This window comes from Henckelia pumila, unplaced genomic scaffold, assembly GCF_033568475.1.
Source record: "Henckelia pumila isolate YLH828 unplaced genomic scaffold, ASM3356847v2 CTG_476:::fragment_2:::debris, whole genome shotgun sequence".
Taxonomy (NCBI): domain Eukaryota; kingdom Viridiplantae; phylum Streptophyta; class Magnoliopsida; order Lamiales; family Gesneriaceae; genus Henckelia; species Henckelia pumila.
This window is the reverse complement of record NW_027331837.1, coordinates 52,494-71,517: the sequence shown is the minus strand read 5'-3', so window position 1 is coordinate 71,517 and position 19,024 is coordinate 52,494. Positions and strand designations below refer to the sequence as shown.

The window sequence follows — 19,024 nt, the reverse complement described above, 5'->3', positions numbered from 1 at the left end:
TAGTCCATCAATCATTCGATATCTTGAGCCTCAGACAGGCGATGTGTTTACAGCACGCTTTACTGATTGTCATTTTAATGAAGAAATATTTCCAGTGTTAGGGGGAGAAAAGAAACACATCGAAAAAGAAATCACATGGTATGTACCATCATTGTTACATTTGGATCCAAGGACCAAACAATGTGAAAAAGATGTACAACAAATTGTACATTTGCAAAGAATAGCAAATCAAATGCCAGATGCATTTGCAGACACAAAAGGGGTGACAAAATCATATATACATGCTGTAAATGCCCCAGCTCGAATTGAAATTTCAAAAAACATATTGAAGACACTCATGATGTCATTAAACGCCTGAAGCGTGGAAGGCCAGTCGGTTCCAAGGATAAAAATCCTCGGAAAAGAAAAGGCATAGAGAAGCACGATGATCATAAAATAGAAAATGGTGTTCCAGAAGAAACACCTGATGATGAAAATGTTCTGTCAGAACCACAAACTAACGAGAATCGTGAAATCTCTATCAATTATATTAATACTGGAAAAATATGGAACCGAAAAGACATAGAAGATATTGATGAGATATTTTCTTATAATGTGGCTTGTGACATCATAAATGAAAATGAGGATCATGAACCAAAATCTTTTGGTGAATGTAAAACTCGTCATGATTGGGCCAAATGGAAAGATGCCATCCAGGTTGAATTGGATTCGCTGAATAAACGTAATATTTTTGGACCTATAGTCCTCACACCTGAAGGTGTAAAACCTGTTGGATACAAATGGGTTTTTATTCGAAAGCAAAATGAGAAAAATGAAATAGTCAGATATAAAGCTAGACTTGTTGCACAAGGTTTTTCTCAAAGGCTTGAAATTGATTATGAAGAAACGTATTCTCCTGTTATGGATGCAATTACGTTTCGATATTTGATTAGTTTGGCAGTGTCTGAAAATTTGGAAATGTGTCTTATGGATGTTGTTACAGCTTACTTATACGGATCACTTGATAGTGATATATACATGAAAATCCCTAAAGGATTTAAGATGCCTGAAGCACAAAGTTCAAAACCCAGAGAATTTTATTCTGTAAAATTGCAAAGATCATTATATGGGTTGAAGCAATCAGGCTGAATGTGGTATAATCGGCTAAGTGATCACTTGATGAAAAAGGGATATGTAAATGATCCAATATGCCCTTGTGTTTTCATCAAGAAAACAACATCCGGATGTGTAATTATTGCTGTATATGTTGATGATTTAAACATCATTGGAACGAATAAAAAAATTCATGAAGTTATGATGTACTTGAAAGAAGAATTTGAAATGAAGGATCTTGGAAAAACCAAGTACTGTCTGGGTTTGCAAATCGAACAAAAAGAACGTGGAATTTTTGTTCACCAGTCAAATTATACAGAAAAGATCCTTAAACGTTTTAATATGGATAAATCAAATCCATTAAGTACTCCAATGGTTGTAAGATAATTAAACATAGAAAAGGATCCATTCCGTCCATGTGAGGATGATGAAGTGATTCTTGGTCCAGAAGTACCATATCTAAGTGCCATTGGTGCCCTTATGTATCTTGCAAATTGCACTAGACCTGATATATCTTTTGCTGTAAATTTATTGGCAAGATTCAGTTCATATCCAACAAAGAGGCACTGGAACGGAATTAAACATATATTCCGTTATCTACGAGGAACGACAGATTTGGGATTTTTGTACTCAAAAGACACCAATCAAATTATCATTGGTTATGCTGATGCTGGATATTTATCTGATCCACATAAGGCACGTTCCCAAACCGGATATGTATTTACTCGTGGAGGCACCGCAATTTCTTGGCGTTCACAGAAACAAACACTCGTAACAACTTCATCAAATCACGCCGAGATTATTGCATTACATGAAGCAAGTCGTGAATGTGTGTGGTTAAAATCAATGACACAACATATCCAAACTTATTGTGGATTATCAGTAGACAAGAAGCCTGTGACGTTGTATGAAGACAATGTTGCATGTATTTCTCAAATGAAAGAAGGATACATCAAAAGTGATAGAACCAAACATATCCCCCCAAAGTTCTTTGCCTACACTCAAGAGCTTGATAAGAATAAAGATATTGATATCTGTTACATTCAATCAAGTGAGAACTCATCAGATCTCTTCACAAAGGCACTTCCCACGACGATATTCAGAAAGCATATATACAACATTGGGATGCGAAATCTACGGAATATGTGAAGAATAACTCATATTAACATGAGGGAGAGTTTACGTGGCTGCACTCTTTTTTCCTTGCTATGGTTTTTATCCCACTGGGTTTATCCTAGTAAGATTTTTAACGAGGCAGCATAAAATACGTAATAAAGACAATCATCATATGACGATCATCATCACAAGGGGGAGTGTTGAAAATATATTATATTATATTAGAATTTTTGAATATTGAGTTGTATTATTTTGAAAATTAGTGTGTGATGATGTAGATGATGATGATTTAATTTTTGGACTAATCTCCCATTGAGATCTATAAATAGGTCTCTCCATTTGTGTAGAAAAACACAATTTGAGAGAATAAATTTAAAGTGTGGAGTTTGAGAATATTTTGAGTTTTTGAGTTTTATAAATTTTACTTCTCACAACATGAATTAAATTATTTTTTTTGTTTTTTATTTGAAAAAAGACAACGCTTTTTAAATGTTGTCGTAAGGAGATTTAAAGTGTTGTTAAAGACATTGTTGTAAAAAATTCCGTTCAACGACAACGCTTTTTCTGCGTTGTCTATTGTATAAACAATGCGTTTTAAGCATTGCAGAAGCGTTGTCTTTTCCAAATACAACAACGCTTTTTATGCGTTGTCTTTGCCCAAAACGACAACGCTTTTTTTGCGTTGTCTTTGAGCGTGGTCTTTTACATCACTGGCTACGACAACGCTTTTTTTGTGACATTAACAACGCGAAAAAGTGTTGTTTTTCACCTTTTTTCTTGTAGTGAATTCACTATATCAGTTCCAAAACAAGATAACACAGTACCAAAACCAGGTATATACATGAGTAACAAGTTCAAGCAAAATATTCTAACTTTCTTACATCAAACTACTAGTTTAAGTATTCAAACTAGCTAAGAAACAAACAAGTTCCATATGTTTCTCAACATAACAACCAACACTTGTTTCTAACATATGTAACAGCTATTGCACAAACACTTCAGCTAAGACCCGAGTCCACACGTGCTAGATTATCTCTCGAGCTATCAAGGTTGTCTCTGACTAGCTCCTGCCCCTCCTATTGTCATGCACACATGCAAAACAAAGCAATAGCCGGATAAACTCCGGTGAGAAATCATTCTCAGTATAAAAGATATATACATGCTTTAACAATCATAAATCAACTCAAGATCTAAGTAAAGCAGTAAAACTTTGCAACCGACGTCTGTCATCGATGTTTTAAGCCGCTCAAGGCCTCAAGATTCATATCTGAATCCCGGTGTCATGATTCGTATACGATCTTAACATTAATATCCATTATCTTTGCTTCATAACCAACACGACGTAATTAACATCAAGATAATCAAAGATCTACTACCTGAGATGGATCATAAACTCCAATTCTAAATCAAGAACATAAACAAAACATAAACGATATGTACGTGATTTGCTTCGAGGAAACTCGAGATACAACAACCTCGAGTATCAAAATCCCTCTTCGACTGATATCGTTTTATAGCTTCTCGTTTCTTCTCGATTCTTGAAGACTTCAATCTGAGATAAAACATCAAGAATACATATCAAATTCTGCTCCAATTCATGACAACTCAATCAATCAAACTAACTTCAAACCTTCTTCCAATCTTGCTCGGTTCGAAGGCTAACTTCTCGACTCGATCAAGCTCTTATCTAATCTGCAATAAGTCATATTCAACTATACATATCAGCTAGCAACTCATAAAATCTTCATCTCAATCATAAGATCATCAAAACAACTTCAAATCAAAACCGACGGCATGACGATACAAAATCGGTAACCGAAACGGATAGATAACTAGACACCACGTTCATCTACTTCAAACCCATCTCATATCAGAATACACACATCATAAACCAACATAAATCAGTAGGCAAAGGTTCGAACATGAGCTGGAAATCATACTAATGTCATACAACTTCAAATCGTCGATCCGATTTTGATATCGTAATATATATAACGTCAAGAAACTCAAGACATCATCAATTCTAATATCTCCATAATAAACACTTTGAAAACCTGCTGAATCATAAGAAAACTTACAGCAACTCGTAGTCCTTCTTGTAAGGATCGCAATGCTATTTTCAGAATTGAAATCGGATAACCGGAACTTGAGATATCGGAGTTCGAAGATTATGAAAATTCTTCCAAATCTGAAGATAGTGGTCTCGTCTCTTGGATGAAGAATTTCTGAATTATATGCATACATACCCACGTGAATACATATAAGAATAACAAGTTTCCAATCAATTATGCCTTATTTGCACTTTGGCCCCTCAAGTTTTCACCATTTGCAATTCAGTCCTCGAAAACTCAAAATAATTAAATTTCAATCCTAATTACTTTAAGAATATTAGAATTTAATTCTAAACTCAAAATATTCTCAAATTAAATATTCTTGGATTAAAATTAAATAATTTTTGGGATTTACAGTTCTCCCCCTCTAAGACACGATTTCGTCCTCGAAATCTCAAACAATCTGTATGCACTAAGATACTGAAATAAGCAAAAACAGAATAAGACTCACATCAGTGAAATAGCTCTGGAAAGCGATGTCTCATATCTTCTGCTTCCCAAGTAGCTTCTTCAATTCCATGCCGATTCCACTGAATCTTTACTAATGGAATGGTCTTAGTTCGGAGTTGCTTTTCTTTTCGATCAAGTATCTGAATTGGCTGTTCAAAGTAGCTAAGAGTTTCATCAAGTTCTGCTACATCAGGTTGCAAGATACGATATTCATCAGGCTGATACTTTCGAAGCATAGAGACGTGGAATACATCGTGAATACCAGACAAAGATGGAGGAAGAGTGAGTAGATAAGAAATATTTCCTATCTTCTCAAGAATCTCGTACGAACCAATAAATCGTGGAGATAACTTCCCTTGCTTGCCAAATCTAACTGTGCCTCGGAAAGGTGAGATCTGCAAAAATACCTTGTCCCCTTTCTCAAAACACAACGGTCTTCGTCTGATATTGGCATACTTTGCTTGTCGATCTTGTACCGTCTTCATTTTTTTCTGAATCAGTTTTACTTTCTCAGTCATCTCTCTAGTCATATTAGGTCCAATGTCAGGTGTTTCATATATATCATCCCAGTACAATGGTGATCTGCACTTCTTCCCTACAACGCTTCAAGTGGAGCCATCTCAATACTCGTTTGATAGCTATTGTTGTATGAGAACTCCACCAGTGGTAATGATTCTTGCCAAGTAGTGTTAAAATCTGAAACCACAGCTCTAAGCATATCCTCAAGTGTTTGAATAGTTCGTTCAGATTGTCCGTCATTTTGAGGATTATAAGAAATACTCAAATGTAATTTTGTACCTATAGCTTGTTACAAACTGTGCCAAAAGCGTGATGTGAATCGAGGATCTCTATCAGATACAATAGACTTAGGCACACTGTGTAGTCTTACCACTTCCTTGACATATAAATCTGCCATTTGATCATGTCTATGTGTCATTTTATACGGAATGAAGCATGTTGATTTCGTCAATCGATCAATAATCACCCAGATAGCATCGCATCCTCAGGATGATCGTGGTAACTTCGTTACAAAATCCATGGAAAAATGATCTTATTTCCATTCAGGAATGGATAAACTATGCAGTAAACCACCTGGTTTCTTTCTTTCAGCCGTCACCTATTGGCATTCAAGCATTTAGCTACAAATTTTGCTTCCACCAATACTGATTCTTCAAGTCATTGTACATTTTTTTTGCCTCCAGGATGAATACTGAATCGACTACAGTGAGCTTCTTTCAAGATATCCTATCTCAACTTAGAAATATTCGGCACAACAATACGGTTATTCACATAAATAACCTCATCAGCACTGACCTTTTATATTCGGATTGATGTCCTGCTCTGACCATCTCAATCGAATTCTGAATACTTTGATCATTTTTCTGCGCTTCTCTGATTCTAACCAACAAATATGGATCAGCTCGAATAGCACATACTCGAATAGCTTTCACATCTGTTTCAAATAGTAATCCCGAAGTACAACAGTCATATACTAAATGAGAGATACCAATATTAGATAAATAAAGAGAACATATCTTTCAACTAAGCGTATCAACAGCTGTATTGGACTTTCCGAGATAATATTTATTTTCACAATCGTAGTATTTCAATAAATCGAGCCATATTCATTGCCTCATGTTTAATTCAGACTGTGTAAATAGATATTTCAAACTTTTATGGTCAGAAAATATTTCAAACTTCTCACCGTACAGATAGTGTCGCCAAATCTTCAATGCAAAGACAATAGCTGCCAATTCAAGATCATGAATTGGATATCTGATTTCATGCGGCTTTAATTGTCTTGAGGCATACGCAACAACATGACCTTGCTGCATAAGAACACATCCTAGTCCCCTGTGAGAAACATCATAATATACAACAAAATCACCAGTACCTGAAGGGATTGTCAAGACTGGTGCACTCGACAATCTTTTCTTTAGTTCAAGGAAACTGGCTTCACAAGCTTCAGACCAAATATACGGTGCATTTTTCTGTGTCAACTGCGTAATAGGATTTGCAATAGAAGAGAAATCTCTGATAAATTGACGGTAATAACCTGCCAAGCCCATAAAAATTTGTATTTTTGGTACAGATGTCGGTCTCGGCCAATTAATCACTGCCTCAACTTTGCTCGGATCCACGGAAATACCATCACCTGAAATGATATGTTCGAGAAACACAACTTTCTGCAACCAAAACTCACATTTTGACTGTTTGGAATATAATTTCTCTTCTCGCAAAGTTTTCAAAACAATTCTCAAATGGTCAGCATGATGACACAGATTCTTGGAATATATCAAAATATTATCAATAAAAATAATGACGAAGTCATCTAAGTATCTCTAGAATATTCTATTCATCAATCCCATAAATACGGCTGGTGCATTTGTTAAACCAAAAGGCATGACTATAAACTCATAATGTCCATACCTGGTTCTAAATGCAGCCTTAGGGATATCTTCATCTCGTACCCTCAATTGATGATACCCGGATCGTAGATCAATCTTTGAATAAACCAATGAACCCTGCAACTAATCAAACAAATCATCTATACGAGGCAAAGGATATCGATTCTTTACCGTTGTCTTGTTCAGTTGCCTATAATCGATGCAAATCCTCATTGAACCGTATTTATTTCGTACAAACAGAACCGGAGTGCCCCAAGGTGAAACGCTTGGTCTGATGTACCATTTGGAAAGAAGATCTTCTAACTGCTCTTTCAGTTATTTCAATTCAATGGGATCCATACGATAAGGAGCTTTAGAAATTGGTTGCGTACCTGGCATTAATTCAATACTGAAGTCTACCTCTCGAGTCGGAGGCAATCCTGAAATCTTATCAGGAAAGACATCAGCAAACTCACTAACCACTGGCAAGTCAGCCAATTGCGGGCTAGTTTTCAACACATCTACTGCATAAATGAGGAATCCCTCTGCTCCTTTCTGCAATAAACTAGTAATCGAAAGAACAGATATCAAAGGAATTCTGGCTCGTGAACCCTTACCATAAAATTTCCATTCAGTTGTCATTTCTGGTCTAAATCTCACAATCTTCTAAAAGCAATAAATTGTAGCCCTGTACTTGGTTAACATGTCGATACCGATAATACAATCAAATTCGGACAAACCAAGCACAATACAATCTATTTCAATCTCATTCCCCTCATACTGTAGCATACAATTCCTGACTGATTTCACAGATACAATACCGCTCCCCAGGGGTAAAGAGATTGATACAACAGTAGATAACGACTCAACAGGCAATGAATGTGATAAAACAAATTGCTCAGAAATAAACGTATGTGAAGCACTTGTATCTACTAACACATAAGCAGGATAACCATAAATAAAGCAGTTACCTGTAATCACATCATCAGGTGTCGCCTGTGCTTGGTCTGTTGGAACACGTTTTCAGATCATAGATCTGATACCCGGTGCGCGGAAGTTTAAAATTTTTTTTATATGGAACGATTCCATATCATGGATATCAAATCCTAACGATTAAATTATGTAAGTAAAATAATAATAACAATTAATATTTTACCTCTTCAAGCTATGGCTTGATTATGGACTCCAACAGATTAAATCTGCTCTTATTGTAAATCCTAGGAACTGATGACTGCTCGATCAATCTCCGGAATTAGGTCCACGAACAAAAAACTAAAACCCTCTGATTGATTGCACTAGAAATCAATCAAATGTTTATCGAAGAGATTAAACAGATTTTATCTGTCAATTCAGAATGTAATTTTTCATAAAAATCACAGACTGAATTCTCTCAAAAAAGGAGAGTGGATTTTCGAAAAATCCTTTTTCTATTTTGTGTAATTTTCAAAAAATAAAGCTTGGAATAACTTATGATTTTCGAAAATTGCATACCATGTATTTATAATTTCTAGACTGGATTAAGTTATATGTCTATTAGGACACTAACTCCTTAGGGCCCATAATCCATAACTTAAGCCCAACAAGCCAAGCCTGTTATTATAGAAATTAATATAAAATTCATCATGACTCCGATTGATAAACTGATTTCACCAATGTGCACAGAAACCATTTCTGCACCTTTTAAAGTCAAGATAATTTTTTTGAATCCGAATTCAGTGATTTCCAAAAATGCCCATCCCTATGTCATTTTAGAAAATTCCACTCCCTTTAGTTAAGAAGTTCAACTTCTCTTTCGCTAAATTCAACTCTTTAAATTTAACTATCTCAACGGGGATTAGTAATCCATTACTTGTGTGACCCTCAATGGTTCAGGGATACAGCTAGTCGTGGGCTCACAACTCCTTGTGACTCGGAACAACAATTTCCGACTTACCCATCGAATCATGGTAAGAGTGCCTAACAACATCGCCCCATGATTTCCTAGGTATCACTGATAGTGCCTGCAAGAACCAGTAGGTTTTGGTTAGCGTACAGTACGGTCTCTTCATCCATATATCCCGATCGAATCAACAACCATTGGTACATCGATAGTCATTCGAAATTCGATAACTATGCAATGCATCTTGAAGATCAAATAGTGACATCGCATGTGCTACTAGGAAACCAAGTAACCTAAATCACATCGAGTACTCTGGCCAGAGATTTTGTCACACTAATATCTCCTCAGATCGCATAGGATATCCACACTCGCAAGCGTGTGGTGAATCCTTGACAACAAAGCATCGACTCCTATATGTGTCGTAACTGTACCCAATCCCGACACCTGATGACCCTCATATAGTCGGTAAACGAGTCAAAGTATAGTACTAGCATATAGAGTCTCCATGCTGTTTCAAGTAGTAAGGACTAATGGAGTACAACCAAAACCGTGGACTTATCCACTCAATTAATAATAACCACTTGGAAAGTCCGAATAGGGTAGTTCGATCATTCATCATATGAATATCTATTTGCATGCTTTGAACATCTCTATGTTCCATACCAATGAAACGTGGTACTTGGCATCGCAAATTCTAGTCTCGATCTCGAGCGATTCTTATCCTTATTTGCGGACGGCTCAATTGACTAGGAACTGTTTAGAATATACAGTGACTATAAGATGTGTTTCATGATAGTGATCTCTCTTTATTCACTATCTCATCTTACTTATACTATAGTATATTCAAGGTCTTTATCAAAACAACAATAGTATATCATAATATAACATTATGAAGAAAGATAAAAAAAAATGTCATTAATGAATGTAAATTATATTAAACAAAGATTGTTTACAATAAGAGACTCTCAAAGCCCTTAGCCACAACTTGGCTAGCGGGGCATCAATTATTTCAATCTCCCACTTGACATATAGCCAACTAGTCATACTACGTAGTCCCATTGCTTCGCGATGTTTGTCAAACAATGGTCCTGGCAAGGGCTTAGTAAGTGGATCAGCGATATTGTCTGCAAAGGCCACTCTCTCGACAATGATGTCTCCTCTTTCCATGATCTCCCGGATGATGTGGTATTTCCTCAGTATGTGGTTGGATCTTTGATGAGACCTTGGTTCCTTTGCCTGAGCAACGGCACCAGTGTTGTCACAGTACACCGGGACTGGACCAACAGCTTCAGGAATTACGCCCAACTCTTGGACGAAATTCCTCATCCAAACGGCCTCTTTAGCAGCAACTGATGCTGCAATGTATTTTGCCTCAGTGGTGGAATCCGCTGTGGTGTCCTGCTTGGAACTCTTCCAAGAGACAGCACTGCCATTGAGCATGAATACAAATCCAGAGGTTGACTTCGAGTCATCCACGTCACTTTGGAAGCTAGAGTCGGTATAGCATTCCAATTTCAATTCTCTTCTTAATAAACCATGAATATATTCTTAGTCCTTCTCAAGTACTTTAGAATATCCTTCACAGCTTTCCAATGCATTTGACCAGGATTGGCCTGATATCTACTCGTGACACTCAGAGAAAAGTCTACATCCGGTCTGGTAGATATCATCCCATACATGATACTACCTATGGCTGATGCATATGGTATGTGTGTCATTTTCTCTATCTCTTCGTCAGTCTTGGGAGACATAGACTTGGATAGAGAAACTCCATGACACATAGGTAGATGTCCTCTCTTGGACTCATCCATAGAAAACCTTTTCAATATGGTGTTGATGTAGGATGCTTGAGTGAGTCCTATCATTCTCTTAGATCTATCTCTATAGATCTGTATTCCTAGAATATAGGACGCCTCACCCAAATTCTTCATCGAGAATCTCACTGATAACCATATCTTTGTTGACTGCAACATCCCTACATCATTCCCACTGAGTAGGATGTCATCAACATAAAGTACTAAGAATGTCACAGCATCCATAACTACTTTCTTGTACACGCATGGTTCCTCCGGGTTCTTGATGAAACCAAAATCCTTTATTGTTTCATCAAATTTCTGTTTCCAACTTCTTGATGCCTGTTTGAGACCATAAATTGATCTCTGAAGCTTGCATACCTTATGCTCGCTTTCCATGGATGTGAATCCCTTTGGCTGCATCATATAGATCTCTTCCTTAATGTTTCCATTAAGAAATACAATCTTCACATCCATTTGTCATATCTCGTAGTCATACCAAGCTGCTATGACAATAAAGATTCTTATGGACTTGAACATTGCGACTGGTGAAAAGGTTTCATCATAGTCAACTCCTTGTCTTTGAGTATAACCTTTTGCGACCAATCGTGCCTTGTAGGTCAGTACCTTACCATCAGGCCCAAGTTTTCTCTTGTAGATCCATTTACACCCTATTGGAACAATTCCATCGGGAGGATCTACTAAAGACCAAACTTGGTTTGTATGCATCGAGTCTATTTCCGACTGCATAGCTTCAAGCCATAAATTTGAATCCGCATCAGAAATTGCTTCCATGAAGTTTCTTGGATCACATCCAATGTCGGGTTCATTTTGATCCCCTTCAATAAGTAGACCATATCGAATAGGAGGTCTAGAAGTCCTCTCGGATCTTCTAGAAAGAGGTGTGTCGTTTAATGGTTCCTGAGGTGTGGGATCGTTATTTTGAATCTCGGGTTCTTCTCGAATTTCTTCGAGTTCCATCATCTTGATTTTCTTATCAAGTAAGAACTCCTTCTCCATGAAGGTGGCATTCCTCGAAACAAACACTTTTGTTTCAGTAGGATGATAGAAATAATATCCAATTGAATTCTTCGGATACCCTACAAAATAACATAAGGTGGATCGACTATCCAACTTATCTCCCACTATCCGCTTCACGTAAGCAGGACATCCCCAAATCCTTAAGTACGAATACTTAGGGGCTTTGCCATTCCATAACTCGTATGGAGTTTTATCCACTGTTTTAATGTGGACATTGTTCAACAACAATACCGTCTTTTCAAGCGCATAGCCCCAAAACAAAGGTTGGAGCTCAGTGAAGCTTATCATGGATCGAACCATGTCCAACAAAGTTCGATTGCGATGCTCCGAAACACCATTAAGCTGAGGTGTCATAGGAGGAGTCCACTGATAGAGAATCTCATTCTCTTTTAGATAGTCCAAAAACTCGGTACTCAAATATTCTCCACCTCGATCCGATCGAAGTGCTTTAATACTCTTACCTAGTTTGTTTTCTACTTCAGCCTTGAATTCTTTGAACTTTTCAAATGCTTCAGACTTATATTTCATCAAATATAAATACACATACCTAGAATAATCATCAGTAAAGGTAATGAAGTAGGTGCGACCAAATTTAGTACCAATACTAAATGGACCGCAAACATCTGTATGGATCAAATCCAACAGATTTTGACTACGCTCAGGTTTTCTTTTGAAAGTAGATTTAGTCATTTTTCCTTTTAGGCAGGACTCACAAGTAGGTAGAGAGTTAATATCAGACATATCAAACATGCCCTCTCCCACTAGCTTGTTCATCCTCCTTGAGGAAATATGACCTAGCCTAGCATGCCAAAGGTTTGCCGGGTTTTGACTATCGTTTTTCCTTTTATTTGTTGTTACCGGTTTATCAACATAATTAATTAGTACGTCTTTTAATTTTAAGTTATATAGACCGTTTTCAAGTTGTCCACATCCAATCAAACATTCATTCTTGTAAATATTGCAAATCTCATTCACAAAATTGCAAGAAAAACCATATCTATCAAGCATAGAAACAGAAATAATGTTTTTAACCAAATCTGGCACAAATAAAAAATCTCTCAAAAATAACTTAAAATCATTCTGCAAAACTAAATAAACGTCTCCCACAGCTTTGGCTTCAAATCTAAAACCATTTTCGAGCCTTAGCTGGGTCTCACCCATCCTAAGCTTACGACTTCTTGTCATCACCTGCAAATCATTGCAAATGTGAGATCCACATCTAGTATCCAATACCCAAGAAGTAGTATTAAGTGAAACATTTATTTCAATGTAAAGCATACCCTTTGCAGTTCGCAACTGCTCGAGATATACTTTGCAGTTACGTTTCCAATGACCGGGTTTCTTGCAGTGATGGTAAACGTCTTCAGATCCGTTCACGTTTGAAGCCTTTGTTTTGCTCTTCTTCTTTGGTAAAATTTTCTTGGGTGGGGCAGAACGTTTCTTACCCTTTCCACTTGGCCCCTTCTTAAAGTTAGAAGAGAAACCAACCAAGAGTACCGGTTTATCCTTCTTTAATGTGGCCTCATAAGTCACAAGCATATTGACCATCTCATCAAGGGTGGCCTCTATCTTGTTCATATTGAAGTTCATCACAAAGCCGTAAAATGACGAAGGAAGAGAAAGAAGTAACAAGTCCGCGCTTAGTTTATGCTCCAATGTCAAATCGAGTGTTACCAACTTTTCAATGAGCCCAATCATGTGTACCCCATGCTCACGGACCGAAGTCCCATCTCGCATGCGACATGTCATGAGCACTTTGACGGTGGCATACCTCTCCGATCTTGACTGAGCTCCAAAAAGTTCCTTGAGAGTATCGTGAATGTCAACAGAATTCATTGCATTCTCAAATCGCCTCTGAAGTTCATCAGACATCGAAGCCTGCATGTAACATTTGGCCTTGATATCATGGTCCCACCATTTGTCAAGTTTGGCCAATTCTTTCGGACTCACATCAGCCGGTGCTTCTTTCGGAGGAGGCTTTTCTAACACGTAGAAAACCTTTTCCAAACTTAGAACAATCTTTAACTTACGGAACCATTCCGTATAGTTTGCGCCAGTCCGTTTGTTTTGTTCGAGAATTGAGAATAGTTGTGAGACCTCGGTTTCAAACAACTAATCTCGGGATAAAACAACAATAAGGCATACTATAACCAAAGGTTAAAAGCAATAAATATTTTTTTTTGAAATAGTGCCTCGCTCGATCGGTAAGATTTTACCGATCGAGCGAGCCAAAACTCAAAAGGTTTTGCCCGAGAAAACCAGCCCTCGCTCGATCCGTAAGATCTTGCGGATCGAGCGAGCCACAAAAATTCCAACACAGAAACTGCATCAAAATGCCCTCGCTCGATCCGCAACATATTGCCGATCGAGCGGCGACAGAAACAGAGCCAAAAATAGCAGAATTCATGCTAGAAACTTGAGTCCAAAACCCACAAAATAATATCATGCGTTGCAATCACAAGTTCTCCAACTAATACATGAAGTACTGGAGTCATACAACCGCTCCAAATATAGAATATGTGATGATAACATGTCGAAAAGGCTCGCATAATCAATACAACAACAAAACGAAGTTCGATATCTAAACATGTTCCAATAAAACTAGGTAGACATGCTGACACGACTTTCTAAACCGAGTCTTACTACTAGCTCTCTCTCTTGCTGCTAGCCAGGCCTACGCTGACTTGGTCCTACCCCACCTGTTTCCAAGTACACATACAAAACAAAGCAACAGCCGGATAACCGGTGAGAAAGATAATCCCAATAAAAGCAACGTAACAAGTAATACAATAATAAACATGCTTTCAAGACAACAACGAAATCAATAACAACGTAATGAAATGCATGTCTTTAAACCGGGATATCAAATCTGATAAACGAGGGATTGCTACTGTGCTTTTGGGATCCCGAGGATGAGATCACGTAACGACTCACCGACTCTCCCAATCGAGGTGGTGCCACGTATCCCACTCCTCTAGACTTTGAGCAACTATAATGAGTATGCTAGCACCAGGCGAAACGACTATGACCTAGGCCACTCAATCACAGTTCCCAAACGTCTAAACAAAAAGGGGAGGTTATGCCCGCTACAACAAGATTGACTCAAGATGAATGCATATCAAAACATAAACATAAGCCACATAAACAACTCAAATAACAACCAAAATACAAGTTCCACATGCTAGAACAAGTATTAATGCAATATGTGATTTAAAAGGGAAACTCGAGAACCAACAGTTCCGAGTATGATATCCCGCTACAATGACTGCTTTTACCTTTCAAGGCAGTAGTTCCAAATTCTGGAAAGCTACAACAAAAGATTGTATCAACATCTATACAACCTAATCAACAAACGACGACTCAAGGAAAACTCTTTACCGATCTTCGTCCAACTCTTGACGAACAATGCTGCTAACACGGGCTTGACAAACTCCAAACAAATCTGTTCAGATACAAATCAAAGATCAATTACCATGATCAACTTACAAGCCAAGTTCAACAACTCAAAAACGGTTCGAAATCCCAAAACTCAAACCGACGGCATAACGGCTAAAAACTGAACAAACCGGAAATGCAGACAGCAGTTCATTACCGATATCAACTCAATTCAATGCTAATACAACAACAACAAGGCAATCTCAACAAATCTCAAAACCCACATTTTCAAAAATGGTTTCCAAAAATCATAACAATTCCGAACGTCGCTCTATTTTAAAACCGACAGATAATAAACGATCAGAATTCCGCCAAGAACAACATACTAGAATCTAAATCGATTCTAACAACCTCCAAAAAACAAAACATATCCGATCGGAGAAATACTTACGGTATAACGGAGCTCTCACTGCAATGATCACTAATCTGCCTTCAGAAATAATTTCCAACGACCGGATCGAGCTCAGACTGAAATCCCAAAGCTTGGAAGCAAAAGGAATCGGCTACAATGGAGGAGGAAGGAATGGGGAAGGAGATGAAGACTTTCAATCTCAATTCTAAGTGTAGATAATATATAAAATCCAATAATTGCGTTTTAGTCCCTGAAATTTCCAAAATTTGCAAAAAGGACCCTGATCAAAATCAAGTCGGCTCGTGAACTCTGCAATCTCCGATTAACTCAAATAAACTCATTTAAGATAAAAACGGGGCGTTACAATTCTCCCCCACTAAGAAGAGATTTCGTCCTCGAAATCAAAGAGAACCACAACTCATAAGATAGAATAAAGAACTAAAGACAGTAAGAAGAAATCACGTCATCCGAATAACTCCGAAAATCGCTGTCTCATGTCAGATTCTATCTTCCAAGTTGCTTCCTCTACTCCGTGATGGATCCACTGCACTTTCACCAACGGAATCAACTGGGTTCTGAGTTGCTTTTCTTTCCGATCAAGGATCTGAATCGGTCGTTCAAAATAGCTCAGAGTCTCGTCTAACTCGGCTTCATCAGGCTGAAGGATATGAGAAGGATCTGGATGATACTTTCGCAGCATAGAGACGTGAAAAACGTCTTGAATACCAGATAAATATGGAGAAAGTGCAAGTCTGTAGGCAAGATCGCCTATCTTCTCGAGAATCTCGTACGGACCGATGAATCTCGGAGATAACTTTCCTCTCTTCCCAAATCTAACAGTGCCTCTGAAAGGTGAAATCTTCAGAAAGACTCGGTCTCCCTGATCAAAACTCAGAGGTCTATGCCTGACATTCGCATACTTCGCCTGTCTATCCTGAGATGACTTCATTCTAGACTGAATGACCTTAACTTGCTCTGCCATATCTCTAAGCAAATTCGGTCCCAAATCTGGTGACTCGGAAAAGTCGTCCCAAAACAACGGAGATCGTCATTTCTTACAGTACAATGCCTCAAAAGGCGCCATACCGATACTCGCTTGGAAGCTGTTGTTGTAAGAAAACTCAACAAGAGGCAAAAAATCCTGCCAACTAGTGCCAAAGTCTAGCACTATCGCTCGCAGCATATCCTCTAACGTCTGAATAGTCCGCTCTGACTGTCCATCCGTCTGAGGATGATAAGCTGTACTCAGATGCAATCGAGTACCAAGTGCCTCCTGAAGACTATGCCAAAAGTGCGAAGTGAATCTAGGATCTCTGTCTAAAACGATCGACTTCGGCACACCATGAAATCTCACAACATTGCTAACATACAACTCAGCCATCTGATCATGACGATATGTCATCCTGTACGGAATAAAACAAGCAGACTTCGTCAATCGGTCGATCACTACCCAAATAGCATTGCATCCTCGAACGGATCGTGGTAGTTTCGTGACGAAATCCATGGAAATGTGATCCCATTTCCATTCAGGAACAGATAGACTGTGCAACAGACCTCCGGGTCGCTTCCGCTCTGCTTTTACCTGCTGACAATTCAAACACCAAGATACAAACCTCGCTACGTCGCTCTTCATTCTCTTCCACCAAAACTGAATCTTCAGATCGTTGTACATCTTACGACCTCCAGGATGAACGCTGAACCGACTGCAATGAGCCTCTCGGAGAATACGCTGTCTCAACTCCGGAATATCAGGCACAACAATACGGCTATTCACCAACAAAACATCATCTTTAACCTGGAATTCAGACTGATGTCCCGATCTGACTTTCTCTACTGAAACCTGAATGCTCGGATCAGTCTTCTGTGCTTCTCTGATTGCAACAAACAACTTCGGATCGGCTTGAATAGCAAACACTCTGATAGTCTCCCTATCTGTTTCAAACTCTAAACCAGAAGCGCAACAATCACCGATCAACTGAGAAACACCGATAGTAGAAAGAGATAAAGAACATAGCTTTCGGCTCAAGGCATCTGCAACTGCATTTGACTTTCCCGGATAATACTTGATTTCACAGTCAAAATCCTTCAACAGATCTAACCATCTTCTCTGTCTCATATTCAGTTCTGCCTGTGAAAACAAGTACTTAAGGCTCTTATGGTCAGAAAAGATCTCGAAAGACTCACCATAAAGATAGTGACGCCAGATCTTCAGAGCAAAGACGATCGCAGCTAGTTCAAGATCATGAACCGGATAACGAGTCTCGTGCGGTTTTATTTGCCTCGATGCATACGCTATCACATGCTTATGCTGCATAAGAACACAACCCAAGCCTCGGTTAGAAGCATCACAATAGACTGTGAAACCTCTAGTATCCTTCGGAATAGAATGAATCGGAGCACTGGTCAGTCTCCTCTTCAGATCAACAAAGCTAGCCTCACAATCTGCAGTCCAGAAAAAAGGTGCATTCTTCTGAGTCAGCTGGGTAATAGGCTTGGCAATAGACGAGAAACCCTCGATGAAACGACGGTAATAACCAGCTAAACCCATGAAGCTTCGGATCTCCGGCACTGAAGTAGGTCTAGGCCAATTCATAACCGCTTCAATCTTGCTGGGATCGACAGAAATCCCATCTTCAAAAATAATGTGACCGAGAAAGACAACTCGATCTAACCAGAATTCACACTTAGACAGCTTAGCAAACAACTGCTCAACTCGCAAAATCTGCAATACGGTCCTCAAGTGCTCTGCATGGTCAGTACGATTCTTCGAGTAGATAAGAATATCATCGATAAAGATAATGACGAACTCATCTAAATAACGCTGAAAGATACGGTTCATAAAACCCATAAAAACCACTGGAGCGTTAGTCAAACCGAACGGCATGACTATAAACTCAAAATGACCATACCTCGTTCTGAATGCGGTCTTAGGAACGTCTTCCTCTCGCACTCTCAACTGGTGATAACCTGACCTCAGATCAATCTTAGAGTAGACAGAAGAACCCTGCAGTTGATCAAAAAGGTCATCTATTCGGGGTAAAGGATACCTGTTCTTAACTGTAGCCTGATTCAATTGGCGGTAGTTGATATAGAGCCGCATAGAACCATCCTTCTTCATAACAAAAAGCACAGGAGCACCCCAAGGCAATACACTAGGTCTAATGTATCCCTTGGCAATCAAATCCTCAAGCTGCTCCTTCAACTCTCTCAATTCAATAAGTATCATACGATACAGAGCTTTGGAGATAGGTTGAGTACCTGGCACTAAGTCAATGCTGAATTCGATTTCTCGAATAGGTGGCAAACCAGGAACATCATCCGGGAACACATCAGCAAATTCTCTAACCACCGGTAAATCTACCAAAGCT

At 38.5% G+C, this 19,024-nt stretch overlaps 1 pseudogene; it reads left to right on the top strand.

The window, feature by feature from the left end:
- Positions 1-19,024, top strand: part of LOC140872713 (probable indole-3-pyruvate monooxygenase YUCCA7) — a 66,090-nt pseudogene that overhangs the window by 9,309 nt on the left and 37,757 nt on the right.